General features: G+C 41.0%; 1 long non-coding RNA gene across 1 annotated transcript; it reads left to right on the top strand.

The window, feature by feature from the left end:
* Positions 1–412: 412 nt before the first annotated feature.
* LOC142182690 (uncharacterized) lies at positions 413–12,706 on the top strand. The gene is made up of 3 exons (XR_012711646.1): positions 413–921; positions 10,982–11,069; positions 12,479–12,706. It is a non-coding gene; the product is annotated as an uncharacterized LOC142182690 (long non-coding RNA).
* Positions 12,707–20,542: the final 7,836 nt, after the last annotated feature.

Raw genomic sequence — 20,542 nt, 5'->3', positions numbered from 1 at the left:
TAGCATGTAAATATTTAATTTAGGCCTAATATCGCTATTTAAATTAATTTTGCATCTTTTACTTTATTTTATTACAAGAAAATAAAAATTACAATAAAATAGTTTCATTAATGTTTTATAGTCATTTTTAATCTTGAAAAATACCAAAAATAGTTTCGTTTTAACAGTCAGTCTTATTTTAATAGTTATTTTACTTAAGTAGGATTAATTAATAAATGATATAGCATTTTTAATCTCGTTCGCGGGGAAATAATAAAAATTGGGCTCGAGCAACTCATTTTTAAGCCTAATATTTGAACCTAGCCCATAATTACCAAGCCCATAATTCCTAGGCTCATACCCCCTAACCTAAAAAAACCTACAAAAACCTTGACCTAGACTATATAATCATATATAGACTAACGCCTAAAACACACAAAAGGAGAACATCCGCCGCTTCTCTGAAAAAGATCGAAGAAAAGAACAAAAATGAAGGACCCCTAACTTAGGAGCAAAATCAACCGCCCATATCAATCTATACATTTTCCAGCGCAACATAGAGTGATAAAATTCTAGATCACAAAAAGCCCCAAAGCAACCGACTTTCAATCGAGAAAAGAGGGAACGAAACTGAAAGAGTGGGGAACAAAACACACACACACAAAGATAGATATAGGAACGAACAGAAGCAACTGAGATCGGAATTCTGCCATTCGAAAACTTCAATTGATATCTGTTCCCAAAAGCTGTTGAAGTTGAAAATTTGTTGTTGTTGATTGTTGAACTCATTGTTGAGTTCAGTCCAATCTGGTTTCAGTCATCGTTGAAGAGTCGAGTTTGTTTCGTTGAGGTTCCGGTCGTCGTTCCTTGCCGTAGCAATTTTGCGTCCAAACAGAAATTGTAAAGTTGGAGATTCTCGTGACAGGCAATACTTTGTTTGAGGTTCCTTTTATCTCTTTTCTTTAATTAATTCAAGAATTTTGGGTGTTCTACCTTGGTGCTTTTGGTTTGAATGAATTTCTATTCTCGAAATTGGTATACTAGTATCTGGGATTTTGTTTGCAATGTTCAACAGAATAATTACTTTGCTTAATTTTGTTTAGAGTACTTTTTTTGATTTGTTAAAAATGGAAAATTGCGACATACTATTTGCAATCTCAGAATATAGTTTAAAATGAATCCAATGTTAACTGATTAAGCTAAAGATTGAAAGGTAATATGCGCATGTAAATTAGTTATAGTTATAACACTTGGTACGTAATTTTCAAGTAAAGGGACAACAATTTGTGGTATTGTATTATAGTTTTGTTACGTTATAGTTTTGTCGATGGATTTGTGGTATTCTGTGTAGGCTGATTTTAGTAATGTTAGATAGAACTCAATTTACGCAAAATTCAAGTATCTTTAGGTGACTTTGGCTAAGCATAATCTCTTAAAAGTGAATTGAGGCGTGCCATCTATTAAATCTCCTATGGACCTAATATTAATTTTACAACTTAAGTATTAAAAATGAACTTTGTAGCTTGCTTTAGGAGCGTTAATTATATAATTATAATAGCTTTTATCTAAAATCCGGGGGTACATTTCATGTGGTCCGGTTCTAATTTCCAACGAAGTTGAATAGAATGTGTCGTGACTCACGGGTGCATTTCATGTAGTGTGGCTCGCGATGTGTTTTAAATAACCTTGGATTAATTTTTTAAATAAATAAAAGTGTCTAGAAAGTTAAAAATGCACGCAGGTTTTAAAAATGTATAAAATCAGATAATTGAGCCAATAATAACAGTTGAGAAACCGTGTTAGAACCACGGAACCCAGGAATGCCTAACACCTTCTCTCGGGTTAACAGAATTTCTCACCCGGATTTCTGTGTTCGCGGACTATAAAACAAAGTCAAACTTTCCTCGATTCGGGATTCTAAACCGGTAGCTTGGGACACCATAAATTATCCCAAGTGGCGACTCTGAATAAATAAATAAATCTCGTTTTGATTGTCACTTAAATTGGGAAAAACTCCCTTACACCCTTACGAGTGTAGTAAAAAGGAGGTGTGACACCTGGAGACTTGCTTTGAACTTAGTGTAGAAAGCCTTAAGGAGTTGCAGATAGATCCCGGATGAGGGCTTACCCGGGTTTGGTTGGTACCTCAAGGCCAAGCCCGTATGAGTAGGTTCTTAGAGTTTATCCTCTTGTTGAGAGAAGAGCCCTCAAGATAGGTTACCATCTCGAGTCTCGCAATGATATTAATGGACCCTTAGAGCATATCTTCTTCTTGGTGGAGGTCCGCGAGATCGGGTACCATCTCGAGGCCTGTAATGATCAATGGCTTCATAGAGCCTATCTTCTTTTTGGTGAAGGTCCTCGAGATCGGGTACCATCTCGAGGCATGTAATGATGCCAATGGCTTCCTAGAGCCTATCTTCTTTTTGGTGAAGGTGCTCGAGATCGGGTACCATCTCGAGGCCTATAATGATGCCAATGGCTTCCTGAAGCCTATCTTCTTTTTGTTGAAGGTCCTCGAGATCGGGTACCATCTCGAGGCCTATAATGATGACAATGGCTTCCTGGAGCCTATATTCTTTTTGGAAAAGGTCCTCGAGATCGGTTACCATCTCGAGGCTCGTAATGATATCAACGGCTTCCTGGAGCCTATCTTCTTTTTGGTGGAGGTCCTCGAGATCAAGTACCATCTTGAGGCTTGGTTGATGCAGGGTCCCCAACCCTGAAACGTCGTATGGTGGCGTCAAGTGTATGGCACGGTTACGAAATGACCAAGGCGATTCCGCCGGCATATCTTTCCAAATAGATAAAAGCTTTAGCCAGTATTTTTAATCGGCCTTTGAGGTAGGCGGTTGGTCGCCGCTTTTTCCATATATAGGGTTGTCTTTGCCCTTTTGGAGATTCTGCTATTCTGAGTAGTTATCCTCTTTTATATAGTTCTCATTTCCTGCGTTAGGTCCTTCATCATTTTAGTTTTAACTCTCTTGCTCAAATTCCCGCTTCAATTCTCTAGTTTTACCACAGTTATGGCCGCTATGTCGGGGTCCGCTCGGTAAGGAGAAGGGAGTTCCGCCTCTAGGCATTTTGTTTCAAGGAGGATCTTCTTGAGTAGGTGAAGAAGGATTGTGGATGGGGGGAAGAGGAAGTACTGCGGGTACCTTCCCCGGAAGAGAGCATCATGGAACATGCCGAGGGGTTTTTGAACGTGTATACATACCCCTTTACATTGGGCCCCCTTGATAGGGTTGTGCTCGACTTCTGTCAAAAGTACCATGTCACTTTGGCACAGATGCATCCGTCATTTTGGCGGATAGTATTAATGATGAAGAAGATAGAGATTGGAGGTAGATGAGCTGATTCATCCGAGTACGGACTGTTGATATTATTCCAGTGGAGTTTCTGCCATTTCGTGAGGAATGAAATTTTACACATAAGTGGTACACTAGTGCCTTAGTAGTTTTGTTTATGGCGAAAGCAGGCTTTGTAAATGCGCCTTCTTTTCCTTTTCTTCACCAATTTTGTAGATGTCAGGTGAGGTTCCCGATCTACCGGATTGGGTTCGGAAGATGGAAACCTACTCGACATGCAATGAGCGTAAGTGGCAAGCTTTATCTAAGGATAGGTCGGAGTCAAAACACCATGGTACGTGCTATATGATTTGCTCCCTTCCCCTTCTCTCGGAAGGGCACTTTTTCTTTCTGCATATTAACTCTGTCATCGTAGGCATTGGGGAGTCCTTTAAAGCGAGGTCGTGCCCTTTAGGAGAGGGAGAAAGACTTCTGGCTTTAGGACTGGGGGATGATATTAATAACAATAAGCAGGAGAGGCCTTTGCAGGATGACAGTGATTGTAGCAAGACGAGTCCGGACCGGAGGCTTAGAGAGGGCATTTTAGCTGAACCTGCAGCACTCGAAGGTTCTATGCCGCTGGCTTCTTCTCCTGTCGAAGCCACTTCGAGAGATGTTCGACACCAAGTAGATATGGGTAGATGGATCTAGGCCAGTAGATATATGCTCAACTCTTGAGGAAGCTCAGCGGCTTTACTCGGAGGTAGGTTCAGGCCGTTCATATTGGTTTTATAGTTTTGTAATTTTCACTTTCTTACCATGTTACTCTTCCACAGGTTTTTAATAAGCTCAAATTTGAGTTGCTTCGCCGTGAGGCCAGATTGCGAAAAACTGTCGACGGGGAGAAATCTGTTAGGCTTCTTTGCGATGAAAGAGAAGATGAGTTGACGTATTTACGTTATGAGGTGAGTCAAAGCTCAAATTATGAGAGCTTCCTGAAGGAGCAGGTAGTTTTGTTCTGAGGGAGTGTGTGTTCCTTCTTCTAGCTCCTGAGCAATGTTTTGTTTATTTTAGTTGCAGAAAAAGACGAAGGACCTGGAGTGCCTTCGGAATGAAGGGTGCTCTGGCTAAAGCCTCCGCTTTTGAGGTTCAACTTCTCTTAGCTCGTGATAATAGCTTAGTTCGAAGAGATATGATTCCAAAGCTCGAGTCTAAGCTTTTGAAGATAAAGGCCAAGGTTGTGGATGCCCGGGCTTAAGCCGTAATGAGCCAAACAAAGGCTGACAAGAAAGTGGCGGTCTACTTGAAGGATTCTGCCGATGCTCAAGCTGAGTTGAGGAGGACGCTTGACTACGAGGGCAGGAGCAAGGAATATGCTCGGTGTAAATCTCGAAGGAAAACCCTCGAGGAGATCCATGCTAGGGGCTTCGATCTCTCGGAAGAGATAAAGTAGGCGAAGGCGGAAGAATATGATGCTAAGCTCCTCCTGTCTAATGCCGAAGATAGCGAGAAAGAGGTCGATGGGCCATAGTCCCCGAGGGGGATGTAGATTAGGCCTTCCTTTTCTGCGTATAGTGCTTTCAAAGAGCACTTGTAAATGGAACTCGTATTTTTTTGCATATATGTACGAAAGGAAGCCTTGCAGTTTTATTATTCATGTATTCCTTTTTGTTTTAATTTTAGCCAGATGAACTGGTCCTTGAGTTAAAAAGGAGCCCTCAGATTCATATTATGGCTCTGGGGCTCATTGGGCTGGCCTGCAGGCTCTTACGCACTTGGTCGGTACGACCTTTTAGTGTAAGCCAGTGTTTTGAGCTCTTATGCTTTTGCTCTTAGGAATATTTAGTTAGCTGTTTTGGGTTCAATCTCCGAATCGGGTTTCAACTCGAGCTCGTTCGACCCTCAAGTTTTTGAATTTAAAGCTGGCCTTTAGGCTTTTATGTGTTGGGTTTGTACGACCTTTTGTATGTGCTGGCGATAATGGCTCTGACGCATTGGGTCGATACGACCTCTTATATGGGCTGGCGACCTTAGGATATTACGTGTTGGGCCGGTACAACCTTTTATGTGGGCTGGCGACAGTGGCTCTCGCGCATTGGGTTGGTACAACCTCTTATAGGCTTGATTTTTCCCTTGTTAAGGACTTTTTTCAAATTGTGTTTGCCTAAATCTTCGACGGTTTGTTAGGAACCTCGATTGTGAGTCGTTATATGGCGATGATCGAGAACCTCGGGAGGTTTGGTTTGGTAGCTGAGTATCTCGAAGCCTTATAGTTGGAGCTAACATGGTCGAAGCTCTTTTGCCTATGTCGAGGGTAGCCTGTTTAACCGGTTCTTTTCGAAGTAATTGAAGGCCTATGATTTTATAGCGACGGTCGGGGCGTCCCCGAGTCGAGTTAGTTTGGCTGGTATAGCCTTGTGACGTAGTCATTTGTGTTTTGTCGGAGACTTTCAGTCCCGAGTGAAGTAGTTTCGGCATCTATATCAAGGGTATGTCTTTTTAGGGGTCTTACAAGTTCGATATATAGCCTTAACTTTGAGATCGAGTTTATGCATTTAATAAGGTCTTACAAGTTTTGCATGCCTTTGAGGTCTTACAGTATTGGAAACTTGGTACAAATATGATTCATGCCTTGTTTGAGGTCTTACAGCTATTGTCACTTGGTACAAGTGTGGTTCATACCTTGCTTGAGGACTTACAGATATTGTTGTTGCCTTATATAGGTCTTACGAGACCGAGGCTGCTCGTATGTGGTCTTATGGCCTCAGGCTTTGATAAGTCGATGGAGATGACGATAGACGGCAGTCATCAAGGATTTCTCGGCCCGGGAGCCATTACTTGTAAACTTGGTATTGCCTCATTGAGGGCTTACGATTTTGAGGTTTCCGAACCGGAGGTCATGTGGACTTGAGTTTTTGACGCCAGTCCCCGAGTGTTTAGGACGTTTTTGGCTCTGGAGCTGTTTTGTGATCTTGATGTTGCCTCATTGAGGTCTTACGAGTTATGAGTTTCGACCCGGGGGTCGCATTGTTTTGAGTTGTTGATGCCAGTCCCCGAGTGTTCGGGACGTTTTTGACTGAGGAGCCGTTTTTGCAGAAATATTGAGTTTCTTTAATTACTTGGTACAAGTATACACGTTTTTGCTGTTACGAGCTCAATTGTTCTATGCAGACACAGTTTGTTTGACCGTTTGGCCCGGTACATTATTTTCCTATCAAGACCCCACTTAGCGCATCTTAGCTTCTTTGAGTAGGTGACCTTCCAGGGGGATGCCCCCAGTATTTGAGGTTGATTGCAAAAGAAGCATTGAATACTTGTTGGGTCTTCCTTAGGTAGCATATAGATGTTGCCTCGTTAAAAACCTTGCCGGTAAAACCCTTTTCGGGATAAAAACTTGGTCGAAGGAAAAGAGTGCAACGGATGCTTTAAAACATTAAGGTCTTTGAGCTAGGTTAGCGCTTTGTCTGTCTCAGTCAAACACCTACATAAAGGTTAGTACGATGTGTACATTGAAAGGGAGATGGTTATATCTTAGTGACGATGGCGCTTTGAGCCTCGGTAGGCCTTCAATATTTACTTGAAGGACGCGGTACGACCCTTTGTTTGTTCATTCGGACACAGCCGAGAATATGCCTTGCGGTCGCTATTTCACTATTTGTTTATCCTTCAGCCCCTTTGACGGTGGAGATATTGGTGTTTTGGGTCGTGCCGGCCATATTGACTGGTATGACGATTTCCCCTTTCGTTATTTTGTTCGTCGTGTTGAGTCCGTTGAGGACTTCAAAAGGCGGTCATAATTTGGTCAAGCAGTCCGAGCTGCTCTTTCACCTTCGATCTGATAATATTGGCCGAGCTACCTGGATCCACAAATACATGTTCAATTTGAAATGTGTTCATAAGAAGAGAAGTTACCAGTGTACCATTATGGGGCCGAGATAGAGCTTTGAGTTCGCTTTTCCCTGTCGAGGGATGTTTTTATTCTCCTAGTCGTGAATTACTGCTTGGCAACGACACTTCAAAAGATTGTATGGATGACATGTTGTGGCTCATCTTCTTCGCTCTTTTTGGTCGCCTGTCTTTCCCGAAACTGATTTTTGGCTCGATCGCTGAGGAATTCCCGGAGGTGACCTTTGCTGAGTAATCGGGCCACTTCTTCCCGGAGTTGTTGACAATCTTCGGTCCTGTGCCCATGCGCGTTGTGAAATTCACATACTAAATTATGGTTCCTTTGTGAAGGGTCTGATTGTACAGGCCTTGGCCACCTAGTGTCTCTAATTTTACTGATGGCGAACACGATGTCTGATACATCGACGTATAAGTTGTATTCCGACAAGTGAGGTGCCTCTGTCTGCCCTGTGTACCTATCAAACCCAGCTCTGTTGACAAGTCCCTGAGGATTCTGGCCTCAGTCCATCCTTCGATCATTGTAGGGTATGTTGCGCCTCGGGGCGTTTCTTCTATCTTCAGTGTATGGTGGGTATCTTTCCTTGTTTGGCTTTGGCTCTTTTGCTGGAAGCTTGGTGGGATATACTGAGCCCGAGGGGGCTCCTAGTTGGTCGTCTTCGACCCTGATCTTTGACTGGTATCGGTTGTGAACGACCGACCAGGTCACGGTGGGATATTCAACTAGATTTTGTTTCACCTGCTTCGAAGCCACCGACCTTTGTTCATTCAGACCTTGAGTGAAGGCCTGTACTGCCCAGTCGTCAGAGACAAGTGGTAGTTCTATTTGTTCCATTTGAAAGCGAAATATGAACACTCGCAGCATCTCATTCTCCCTCTACTTGATCTTGAGGACGTCGGATTTCCTTGTTGCTACTTTGATGGCACCGGCATGTGCCTTTATGAAAGAATCTGCCAGCATGGAAAATGAGTGTATAGAGTTAGGAGCTAGGTTATGATACCACATCATGGCCCCTTTCGAGAGTGTCTCCCTGAACGTCTTTAGCAAGACGGACTCGATCTCGTCGTCTTTTAGGTTGTTGCCCTTCACTGCGCAAGTATAGGCAGTGATGTGCTCGTTGGGGTCCGAGGTTCCGTTGTACTTTGGAAGCTCGGGCATTCTGAACTTCTTTGGAATGGATTTTGGGGCCGCTTCCTGTGGGAACCGCTTTTGCACGAACTTCTTCGAGTCTACCCCTCTTAGGATCGGGGGTGTGCCCGAAATTTGATTGACCCTAGAATTGTAGGTCTCTACCTTCTTGTCGTTGGCTTTTATCTTCTTCTCGCCTGACTCGATCCTCTTCGTGAGGTCCTCGAGCATCTTTACGATTGTGGGGTCGGCTGATGACCCGTTGTTGCTTGATCCCTCCGGTACCTGCTCGGCTGGGGGAGCCATCCTCGGTACTACCGTGCTGGGAGATTTATGGTGACTTTGTAGCTGGGCAATCGCCAACTGTTGTGCCTGCAACATTTCAAAAATAACGTGAAGGCTAACCTCCCGTTCTTCCCTAGTTGGAGTTTACTGAGCTTCCTGTTTGTCTCCTTGGTGCATGCTCCTGTTAGTGTGGGAGGTTATATCAACTTGTTGGGCATCGCGTGAGACCACATCCACAGGAATTGGTTCTGGCACGTTCTCAGGGTTTTGTGGTGGTACACCAACACCTGGAACATCCACACCATTTTCTCCATGGTTCACAAGATTGTTGTTTACCGAGTCAGACATTTTGACCTAAAATTAAAGATCTTGGGCAAGAAAAAGTGTGAAAGATAACTTTTGTTACATAGTAAAACCAGCAAGAAAATAATCACTATTTTCTTTAGCCCCACAGTGGGCGCCAAACTGTTTACCGAGAAAATGGTAATAACAATTAAATTTGATTTTGTGGTTCTAAAAATATGTGATCTATTTATATGCTAGTTGTAAGGCAAAGGATGCTAAAGTAAGAGACTAGAAAGCGAGATTATAGTTAGAAAACGATGTGATAATCGAGCCGAGCGGCTGGAGGTCAGAGCCTCGAGCTGCCGTGTACGAGGCCTCGAGGTCGAGTCTGGAGGTCGGTTAGAGAGATCGATGGAGGACTAACAGTATGAGAGCTAAAATGATGGCTCTTTATGATCAATGATAAGCAATAAATGATGAACAATAAATAAAATACAATGAATGTAAGCAATAAATGGGAGTAATGTGAGCAACAGAATATGTTCTTGTGTATTTGGTATTGAGCAACAGGTGTCTACAAAATGACAAGGATCCCTTTTATATATGAGGGGGAATCTTAACATAGTACAAATGCATTAATTACAAATATATGGAGACGGTACAGCTAGTTAATGCCTTGATTCATTTTTGGACTAGTCCACTAAACTTTGTCAGCCCTATTTATGCGACTTGGGAACTCCCTACTTTCTCTCTGTATCCGTCGGTCTGTACTGCCCTGAGGTCGACTAACGATGGACCTCGAGGGATGAAACGCGACCGTAGTCTTGAGTCTTCGAGACGTGCTTACGAGACGTCGAAATGACAAAAAATTGGACCCTCCGATTTTACCGTATATAGGCTCTAATTGGTGAAACTTGGAAATTTGAAGGTTTGGAAAATTCATAAGCTTGACCGAGAGTTGACTTTGAGGATATCGGATTCAGATTGTGGTTTCGGGAATTGGAATAGCTTAGTTATGTCATTTGGTACTTGTGTGCAAAATTTAAGTTCATTCCAAATTGATTTTATATGTTTCGACGCGAGTTTTTGGAAGTCGAAAGTTCAAAAGTTCATTAAGTTTGATTTGAGGTGCGATTTGTTGGTTCGATGTTGTTATGCTTGATCTGAGGCCTCGAGTAGGTCCGTGTTATGTTATGGGACTTGTTGGTATGTTCGGACGGGGTCCTGAGGGGCTCGGGTGAGTTTCAGATAGGTTTGGGTTTTGTTGCACTCGTTTTTTTATGTTTCAACGTCGTTTCTTCAAGCATAAATAGTAATTAAACAAATGGGCTCCAATTTCTGTTTTGATTGAAGCATTATATCTATATCGTAAATACAGAGCCATAGCAAAAAGAACCGGCAAATTTGGACATCGTATAGTAATTTATGGTTATTTTACTAAGAAATGGGTTGCCAAATTCTTTCCAGATTAATTACGAAATTGCAACTGACTTCGTATTTAAAAATCTGCACTATTTTCAAATATTGAAACCATCATATCTCCTCCATTATAAGGTCAAATGGAGTGATTAAAAAGCCTAACTTGACTGACATTTCCCAAGGAATCTATTGGAGGCATCAAAAGCAAGTTTTGGGGATTGTTTGGCATCAGAAACGAGGTAGAACAGCATGGGCAGAAATATTTAATATCAAGGGTTTATTCATTTAGTCATATTTGGAGCTATGGAGCTTGCATTGATATGATGTTTTAAGCAATTTTTCACCATATGGATTGGGTTAAGTATTCTCTACTCAGCTTTGATTATATTTCGTGAATATATCTTCATTTTTGGTAATTGGTGAATTTTAAAGAGAGAAATTGGGGGGTTTTGTCTAAAAATTCATAAAGTGAATTTTTGAGTTTTGAACATCTTCATAGTCGATTTGAGTGAAACTAGTATGGTTGGACTCGTAATTGAATGGGTTGTCGAATTTTGTGAGTTTCGTCAGATTCCGAAGGGCGGGCCCGGGTTTGACTTTTTTTGTTGACTTTGGGGTTTTGATTAAAGATTCTACCTTTATCAATTTTGTTTCTTTTGGCATTATTTGATGTATTTGAGTTGCTTTTGGCTAGTTTCGAGCCGTTCGGAGGTCGGTACATGCAGGATGGCATTTTTGGAGCATCGTTTGGCTTGCTAGATATTGGATTTGGCTTGTTCGAGGTAAGTAACAGTTCTAAACTTGGTGTTGAGGGTATGAATCCCTGAATATACATGTTATGTGCTTAGTGTTAAGGTGACGCACATGCTAGGTGACAGGTGTGTGGGCGTGCACCGCATGAATTATGACTCGGTTGATTCTGTAATACTGTGTAGTTACCTAATCCTATTTCTATCCATGAAATTTTCACATGTTAGAGGAATTGAGCTATGAATCATGTTATAAATTATGTTTAGGCTATATGCTTATTATGTTGGTACCTACTGAGGTCATCTCTGCTGTTGAGTTTATTGCTTAAATTGCATGTACATACTCAATCATTTTCATTCATTTACATATCATATCTCAACCTCTGATATCATTTGTTGTCACATCATATTGTTGTCATTATTTGGGTTGATTGGCATGAGATTTGTGAGCCTGAGAGATTGGAGAGGTTGATGAATGAGTTGGGGCCTGAGGGCTGGATTGTGAGTGATATTGATGGGATCGGGTTGCGCACCGTAGTAGGTATTATTGATATATGTAGATCGGGTTGCACACCGCAACAAGCCTTATGGCTATATATATATGGATCAAGTTACACGCCGCAACAAGACTTATGTCTATATATATGTGGATCGGGTTGCACGCCGCAATAAGCCATATGGCTATATGTGGATTGGGTTGCGCGCTGCAACAGGCCTTAGGGCTATATATGGATCAGGTTGCACGCCACAGCACGTTATATTAGCATTTGGGAAAGATCCACCCTTCCGAAGTCTGCACACCCATAATGAGTGCAGGTTTTATTGATTCATAATGAGATCGGGTCGTGCGCCGCAGCAGGTACCGTACAATGCTGAGTGACCGAGTGTGTTGAGTGATTGAGCGTGATGAGTGAGAGTGTGAGATAGTGAGGTTGAGTACTTTGAGAGTGTGGGTACATGAGTTCATCACTGTGGTGCATTGCATTTACATGTATACTTAGCACACAGGCATAAAGATGCATTCCCTCATGTTACACGGTTTTGTGACATTTATGACATTCACATGCACATTGACATGTAGGAATAGAGATGTACTTTCCTCATGCCATTTGATAATGAGACTTCTTAACTGTTGTTGAAAGATTTTAGGAAAAATCACAGTTTTTAAACTTACTTATATTTTTGGTAAAAGAATTGAGTTTTACTAACATCTTTGAAAAATAAGCCTACTTTCTCGTAACTCTGAATGAGTTAAGCATCATACCTCTGAGTTAGTTCTTGTACCATTTTTTTATGTTGTTATGGATTGATGTTGGTTACTGGAGTTGGACACTGACCCTTGTCCCAGCTCGTCATTACTTTCAACCTAAGATTAGGTTTGTCACTTATTAAGTACATGCGGTCGGTTGTACTCATACTACACTTCTTCACCTTGCGTGCAGATGTTGGATGTTGATGTTGTGTATGGCAGGAGCTGGATTTGAAGACGTACCTGATTTCCGATCATAGTTGCCTCTTGATCTTGGTAGCTTTAGAATTTTAACATGTTCATGTATATTTCAAACAGATGATGTATTTATTTCATACCAGTTGTGTCAACTCTAAATCTTAGAAGTTCATGATTTGTACTACCAGTCCTTGGGAAATGTATTAAGGTTCAGTTGTTTTATCATTTATTTGTCTCAATAAATATCACTAAATTGGATAGTTGATAACTGGCCCTAGCGGGTTACATAGTAAGGAACATTAAAAAATGAGAAAGTGAAGGAAAATGTTACTGAGTAAACCACAACTCATGCTTTTACAATAACTCAAAACAACCTCTCAAAAGTAAATTACAAAATCATAATGCCAAATCCACAATATGAATAACAAAGTAATAAACGATGAAACCAACAAAAGGCACGCATTTACTCCTCCTGTTTTTACTCTCATTCACATATCATAATATAATAGCAAGCACAGAAACACCCTTCGTGCATATCCTAACATTCTCTCAAGAACGGAAACACCCTTTGTACCATAATATCAATATACAAATAGAGCACGGAAATACTTCGTGCATATCCTCACTTTCACTCACAAGCATGGCAACACCCTTCGTGCACAATCACTCAACCTCAAAAGCACGGGAACATCCTTCGTGATTTTCACTCTTCCTTACCAAGCATCACATAATACAACCAAGCAAGGTGGGAAGCACAAACAACATCAAGAGAAATATTTAAACATAACTCGCCATATAAGAATTTACCATGCCTTTGCACCAACCACCAAATCAATAATTCAATAATCTTAACGCCCAATATCTCATTAATCTCAACATAGGAAATAACATGAATACGAGGAATCAAAGAAATACACAATCTATCTAAAGCATAGAAGATGTAATACATAAAGTAGCATAGTACAAATAAGACTAATTCTATCTACAAGCTTATCTCATTGCAAACGCATATACACTCGTCACCTTGCATATACGCCACCCCCAACACATAGATCACATAGCAAATAGACTCGATTATACCTTGTTTCCCTCAAATCAAGGTTAAGCAAGACACTTACCTCTTTTTGGAACAAGATCAACACCTCAACACATCTTCCTTTAAGAACAAGCCTCCAAACCACCCGAATCTAGTCAATTATTGTTCAAACAAGTCAAGACAAGCTTTACAAACTACCCTCGAATGAAAAAGGTTTGATCTTTATCAGAATTAAAAATGTCAACAAAAAGTCAACTAGGGCCAACGTGGTCGAAATCCAAAATTAAGACCACACCCTGATTAACCATTCACCCCCAGCCCGGACATGTGAATTGTTTTGAAATCCGAACTCAAATTGAGTTCTAAATCTCAATTTTATAAAATTCTTAAATTCTATCCAAAACCCCAATTTCTACTCTAAGAATCTTAGATTTGATAGTGAAATTCATGAAAATTTAATTAAAAATAAGTTAAAGTTACTAACCTATGAAGTTCGGAAGAAATTGCTCTCCAAAAATCGCCTCTATGGAGTCGAGGTTTTACAAATGGTATAAAATTAGCTAAGTCCCGAAATCCTCAACTTTTACTAAACTGCAGATATTGCAATTCGCAAATGCGAACAGCTGGTCGCAAATGCGAACCAACCTCTAAGCCTCTAATATCGCAAAAGTGATGCCTTCATCGCAAAAGCAAACATGGATAGACAACAAATGTGAATAAAGCCTTGCATATGCAATGCTGCCCCGAACTCCCTCAAAGTCGCAAAGGCAACAGAACCATCGCAATTGTGAAGAACACCACCATCATAAAAGCGAACATGGCTTCGTAAAAGCGAACATGTCCCAAATGCGAGGCTCACATTTGCGAACATCGCAAATGTGAGACATGCAGTTCAGCAACACTAGGAGTTGCTTCAACTGTTCAAAACCATCTACAACGCATCTAAAACCTACCTGAGCCCCTCGGGCTCCAATCTAGATATTCACACAATTGTAATAATATCATACAAACTCACTCGAAAACTCAAATAATCAAAATAACATCAAAACTCAAGAATCGGTCATTATAACTCAAGATTTTTTAAAGTTGAACTCAATTTTCCAACTTTTCAGATAACATGCTGAAATGGCCTCGGGTCACCCGAGACCCCAAACAGACATGCGTATAAGTCCAAAATCATCTTACAAACCTACCGGAATCGTCAAAATACCGATCTGAGGTCATTTATCAAAAACGTTGACCATGGTCAACTTTAGTAATTTTAAAGTCAAAACATTTTCGTTAAACTTTCACATATAAACTTTTTGAAAATCGACACGGACTATGAACGCAACTCATAAATCATCAAACTGAGCTATGAAAAGTCTCGTAACACAAAAAGAGGAGCTAGTACTCAAAATGACCTATCGGATCATTACATTCTTCACCTCTAAAAGAAACGTTCATCCTCGAATGAACATAGAAATGTATCTCGACTGGTAAAAATATGAGGGTACCTACTCTCATATCATACTCGGACTCCCAAGTAGACTCCTCAATCACCTGACCTCTCCAACATACTTTCATAGAAGGAATATATTTAGATCTCAATTTTCGAACTTGTCGGTCTAGAATAGCCACTGGCTCTTCCCGTAGGTCAAATTCTCATCAAGATGCATTATGTTGAAGTCTAAAACATATGGCCTATCTTTATGGTACTTCCGAAGAATGGAAACATAAAATATTGGATGTACCCATGCTAGGATATGAGGCAATGCAAGCATATAAGAAACCTCGCGCACTTTCTCTAAAATCTCAAATGGGCCAATAAACCTCGGGCTCAATTTGCCCTTCTTCCAATATCGCATCACGCCCTTCATAGGAGACACTCGGATAAGACCTTCTCACTCTCCATGTAAGCCATATCCCGAACCTTCCTATCAGCATAACTCTTTTTCCTAGACTGTACTATATGGAGCCACTCCTAAATCACTTTGACCTTTTTCAAAGCATCACAAAAACAAACCTGTTCCTAAGAATCTAGCCTCACTAAGATCAAACCATCTAACCGGAGAACGACATTGCCTCCCATATAAGGCCTTATACATAGCCATCTAGATACTCGACCGATAGCTGTTGCTGTAGAAAATCTTCGCTTAAGGTAAAACCTGGTCCCACCGATTCCCTGAAATCAATAGAGCAAGCCCTCAACATGTCCTCCAAAATCTAAATGGTCAGCTCGGACTGCCCGTCCATCTGAGGGTGAAACACGATACTCATCTCAACTCGTGTACCCAACTCATGCTACATAGCTCTCTAAAAGTGTAAAGTATATTGCGTGCCCTGGTCTAAAATGATAGAGATAGGCACACCGTGCTGGTGGAAAATCTCCCAGATGTAACTCTTAGCCAACCGCTCTAAAGAATAGTAAGTCATCACCGAAATGAAATGTGCATAATAATCCAAACAGCATTGTACTTCCTCAAGGTCTGTGGTTAGCCTACCACAAAGTCCATAGTCATGTGCTCCTACTTTTACTCCAGTATCACAAACTTTTGAGTCAATCCACCTGGTTTCTGATGTTCATACTTCACATGTTGACTTTTCAAGCACCAAGAGACATGCCCAACAATGTCTTTCTTCATATTCCACCACCAATAGTGCTGCTTCAAGTCACGATACATCTTTGTGAAACCTGAGTGAATGGAATACCGTGAACTATGAGCCTCCTCAAGGATCAACTCTCTCAACCCATCAACATTCGGAACACAAATCCGGCTCTGAAGCCGTATAACACCATCATCCCTGATAACAGCCTTATTGGAACCACCTCACTGCACCATGTCTTTCAACACCAACAAGTGAGGATTATCAAACTAGCAAGCCTTGATGCGTCCTAACAAAGATTACTGGGCCACAGCACAAGTAAGAACCTTACTAGGCTCCAAAGTATCCAACCTTACGAACATGTTAGCCAAGGCCTGAACATTCATGGCCAGTGGTTTCTCCACTACTGGTAAATATGCCAAGCTATCCATGTTCTCCACCTTACTACTCAAGGCATCATCCACGATATTGGCCTTCCTCGGATGATACAATATTATAATATCAATCTTTCAATAACTCTAACCATCTCAGCTGCTTCAAATTAAGATCCTTCTACTTGAGCAAATATTGAAGACACCGATGGTCGATATAGACCTCACGTGGCATGTCGCATAAATAGTACCTCCAAATATTGAGCGCATGAACAATGGATACTAGATCCAAATCATAAATATGGGTAGCTCTTCTCATGGACCTTCAATTGAAAAGATACATAGGCAGTCACCATACCATCTTTATCAATATTGCGCTAAGTCCGATATGCGATGCATCACAGTACATGGTGTAAGATCTCAAACCTGTTGGAACACCAACATTGGGCTATAGTCAAGGAAATCTTGAGCTTCTGAAAGCTATTCTTAAAATTCGTCATACCATTTGAAAAGAGCGCCCTTCTGAGTCAACTTGGTCAATAGGGCTGAGATAGATGAAAACCCCTCCATGAACCGGCGATAGTAGCCCCCTAAATCCAAGAAGCTCCGAATCTCTATGGCTGAAATAGGTCTAGGCCAATTCTGAAATGCCTCTATCTTCTAGGGATCCACTTTGATAGCCTTGGGAGACACAACATGGCCCAAAAATCTAACTGAGTCTAACCAAAACTCACACTTCAAAAACTTGGCATATAGTTGACGATCATTCAATGTCTAAAGTGCAACCCGTAGGTGCTGCTCATGCTCCTCTCTACTGTGAGAGTTAACCAGAATATCATCAATGAAGACAATAATAAAGGAATCTAAATAAGGCTTAAACACTCATTTTATCAAATCCATGAAGGTTGTTGGAGACTTAGTCAAGCCAAATGACATCACCAAGAACTCATAGTGACCATATTGAATCCTAAAAGTTATCTTAGGGACATCTGATGCCCTAATCTTCACCTGATGGTAGCCAAATATCAAATCAATCTTGGAAAATACCTTGGCACCCTAAAGCTAGTCAAATATGTCATCAATCCTAGGCAATATGGCATGGCTAAAGTCACAATCTTGGCATAACAATCCAAGATAGTGCGGTATGGGAACAACCAATCCTTACCAAGAATAACTTCAAAATCTACCACATTATACAATAAAAGATCAACAATAGTATCCAAACCATTAATGGTAACAACACAAGAGCGGTACACCAGATCAACCACTATGAAATCTCCAATTGGTATAGACACCAAAACAGGAATATCAAGAAAATCACGAGGCATGCTTAAATGTGAAAGGATCTCTATGACAGATAGAGATAATACATGTGATAACTAAAACGGACGACTTCGCCTCAGGTCTAGTTGGAAATGTATAACAACGGAGTTGAGCCCTACTAACTTATCCTTCACCTCTAGGACGACCTCCCACTGACTGGTCTCCACCTCTAACAGGAGCTAGAGTTGCAATGTATGCTAGCTGCTCAAGTCGAGATCTATAAGCATTGTGGCTACCTAATGTGCTATTTGTTACCTATAGGGCTGACCGCACCGGCCTGATTAGATGACCTCTACCATACAAACCCCTACCTCTAGACGAGGTACCATTGGAACCTGTATAATTATGGGACCTCTTATCAGAGGTCGTTTTCCATGACTGGCCTCTAATACATTGTATCCAGGACTACCGGAGTAAAAGAAATATCAGTCTCGGTCTCATTGCCCTTCTGAAGATGCCATATGTAAGACCCTCTATGAATCTCCACACCTTCTCCCTCTCAGCAGGGATCAGGATAACCGCATGGCGTAACAAGTCCACAAGTCTTGTCTCATACTAAGCAACAGTCATGCTACCTTTCTAAAGGTGCTCGAAATAGCTGCGCAACTCCTCTCTCTGAGTGAACGGAATAAACTTCTCCAAGAACAACTGTAAAAATTTGAGCTCGTATGAGAGGAGGTGATCCCACTGGCCTTCCCTATTCAAAGACCTGCCACCACCTCTTAGTGGAACCATGCATCTGAAAGATGGTAAAATCCACTCCATTGGACTCCACAATTCCCATGCTGCGCAAAATCTCATGATAACGGTCTAAAAACTCCTGGAGGTCCTCTAAAGGTGCACCATTAAAGTGAGAGGGAAACAACTTGGTGAATTTATCCAACCTCTTCAGCTCATCAACTGGCTCAACCTAATCTAGAATCTCGTCATCCTACACCATCTGAGGCTCGACAACAGGTGCTACGGCGCATGCACTAGGCTGATTCTGCCTCTACCTTGGCCTTTTCCCTTACCCAAGCCCCTACTCCTAGTAGTGGCTGCAACTTGGGGCTCTGGCTTCTGATATGTTGCAGATGATGCATGTGTCCTCACCATATGTGAGATAATAAGAGAAGGAGATTCAAACTTCATGCTAGAACAAAGTCGCACGATAAAGAAAGAAAGAAAGAAAGTGAAGTTTTCCTAATGATATATAGCCTCTAGAAGATAAGTACATACGTCTTCGTACCAATCCTCAATACTCTACCAAGCTTTCTTAAGACTCGTGAGACCTATGCAACCTAGGGATCTAATACCAACTTGTCACAACCCAAAATCCCAACAAATCGGGGTCGTGATGGCGCCTAACACTGCTTGCTAGGAAAGCCAATACGCAACAGAAAGTATGAAAGAACTATAACTAACGACTAATATCAAGATAACATTATAATGTAATATCAACTAAAAAGGTATACATAATAAGTCTAGAATCAACGCTAACATTCAACCAACCCAAGACGTGGGGTCACAAGTACATGAGTTTCTAGAGTTTACTAAATACATTGTCTTAAAGGAAAACACAATACTGTCAGAAAATGAAAATAGTACAACAGAAATGGAAGATGACTCTAAGGCCTACGAACAGATGCAACTCTACCTCGAATCACCTGACTAGTATTTGCTAAGTACCTCTCGGGACTCCGCTGGTACAAACGTCTGAATCCAAGAAGTGTTGAAGTATAGTATGAGTAAACTGACCCAAGGTACTCAATAAGTGTCGAGCCTAACACCGACGAGGTAGTGATGAAGCTATGACAAGACACCTATAAATAAATTTGTGCAGTTATATATAACAAGAGATAACGAAATAACAGGTAAAGTATCAAATATAATAATAGATATCAATATTCTGCAAGAAATAATAAGTACGTAGTAAGCAACATAAAAAAAAAGAAAGTAAAAGAAAGTGCTACTGAGTAAACCACAACTCATGCTTCTACAACAACTCAAAACAACCTTTTAAAAGTAAATTACAAAACCACAAAGCCAAATCCACAATCCAAATAACAAAGTAAGGGACAATGAAACCAACAAATGGTATGGTATCACCCTTAGTGTTTTACTATCATCCTCACATCATAATATAATAGCAAGCACGGAAACGATATTCGTGCATATCCTCACATTCTCTCAAGCACGAAAATACCCTTCGTGCAATGATATCAATATATGAATAGATCACGGAAACACCCTTCATGCATATCCTCACTTTCACACACAAGCACGACAACACCCTTCATGCATAATCACTCAACCTCACAAGCATGGCAACACCCTTCGTGCTTTTCACTCTTTATCACCAAGAATCACATAACACAGTACCAAGCAATGTGGGACGCACAAACAACATCAAAAGAACCATTTGGGCATAACTCGCCATATGAGAATTTACCACACATTTGCACCAACAACCAAATCAACAATTCAATGATCTCAATGTCCAATATCTCATTAAATTCAACATAAAAAATATCATGAATACGGGGAATCAAAGAAATACACAATCTATCTAAAGTTGGGAAGACATAATACATAAAGTAACATAGCATAAATAAGACTAATTCTACCCGCTTGCTTATTCTATGGCCAAAGCATATACACTCGTCACCTTGTATATATGCCACTCCCAAATCATAGATCACATAGCAGATAGACTCGCTTATACCTTATTTCTCTCAAATCAAGGTAAACCAAGACACTTACC

This window comes from Nicotiana tabacum, chromosome 7 (genome assembly GCF_000715075.1).
Source record: "Nicotiana tabacum cultivar K326 chromosome 7, ASM71507v2, whole genome shotgun sequence".
In the NCBI taxonomy this organism is placed as follows: Eukaryota; Viridiplantae; Streptophyta; class Magnoliopsida; order Solanales; family Solanaceae; genus Nicotiana; species Nicotiana tabacum.
This window is presented reverse-complemented; position numbering and strand designations above follow the sequence as displayed.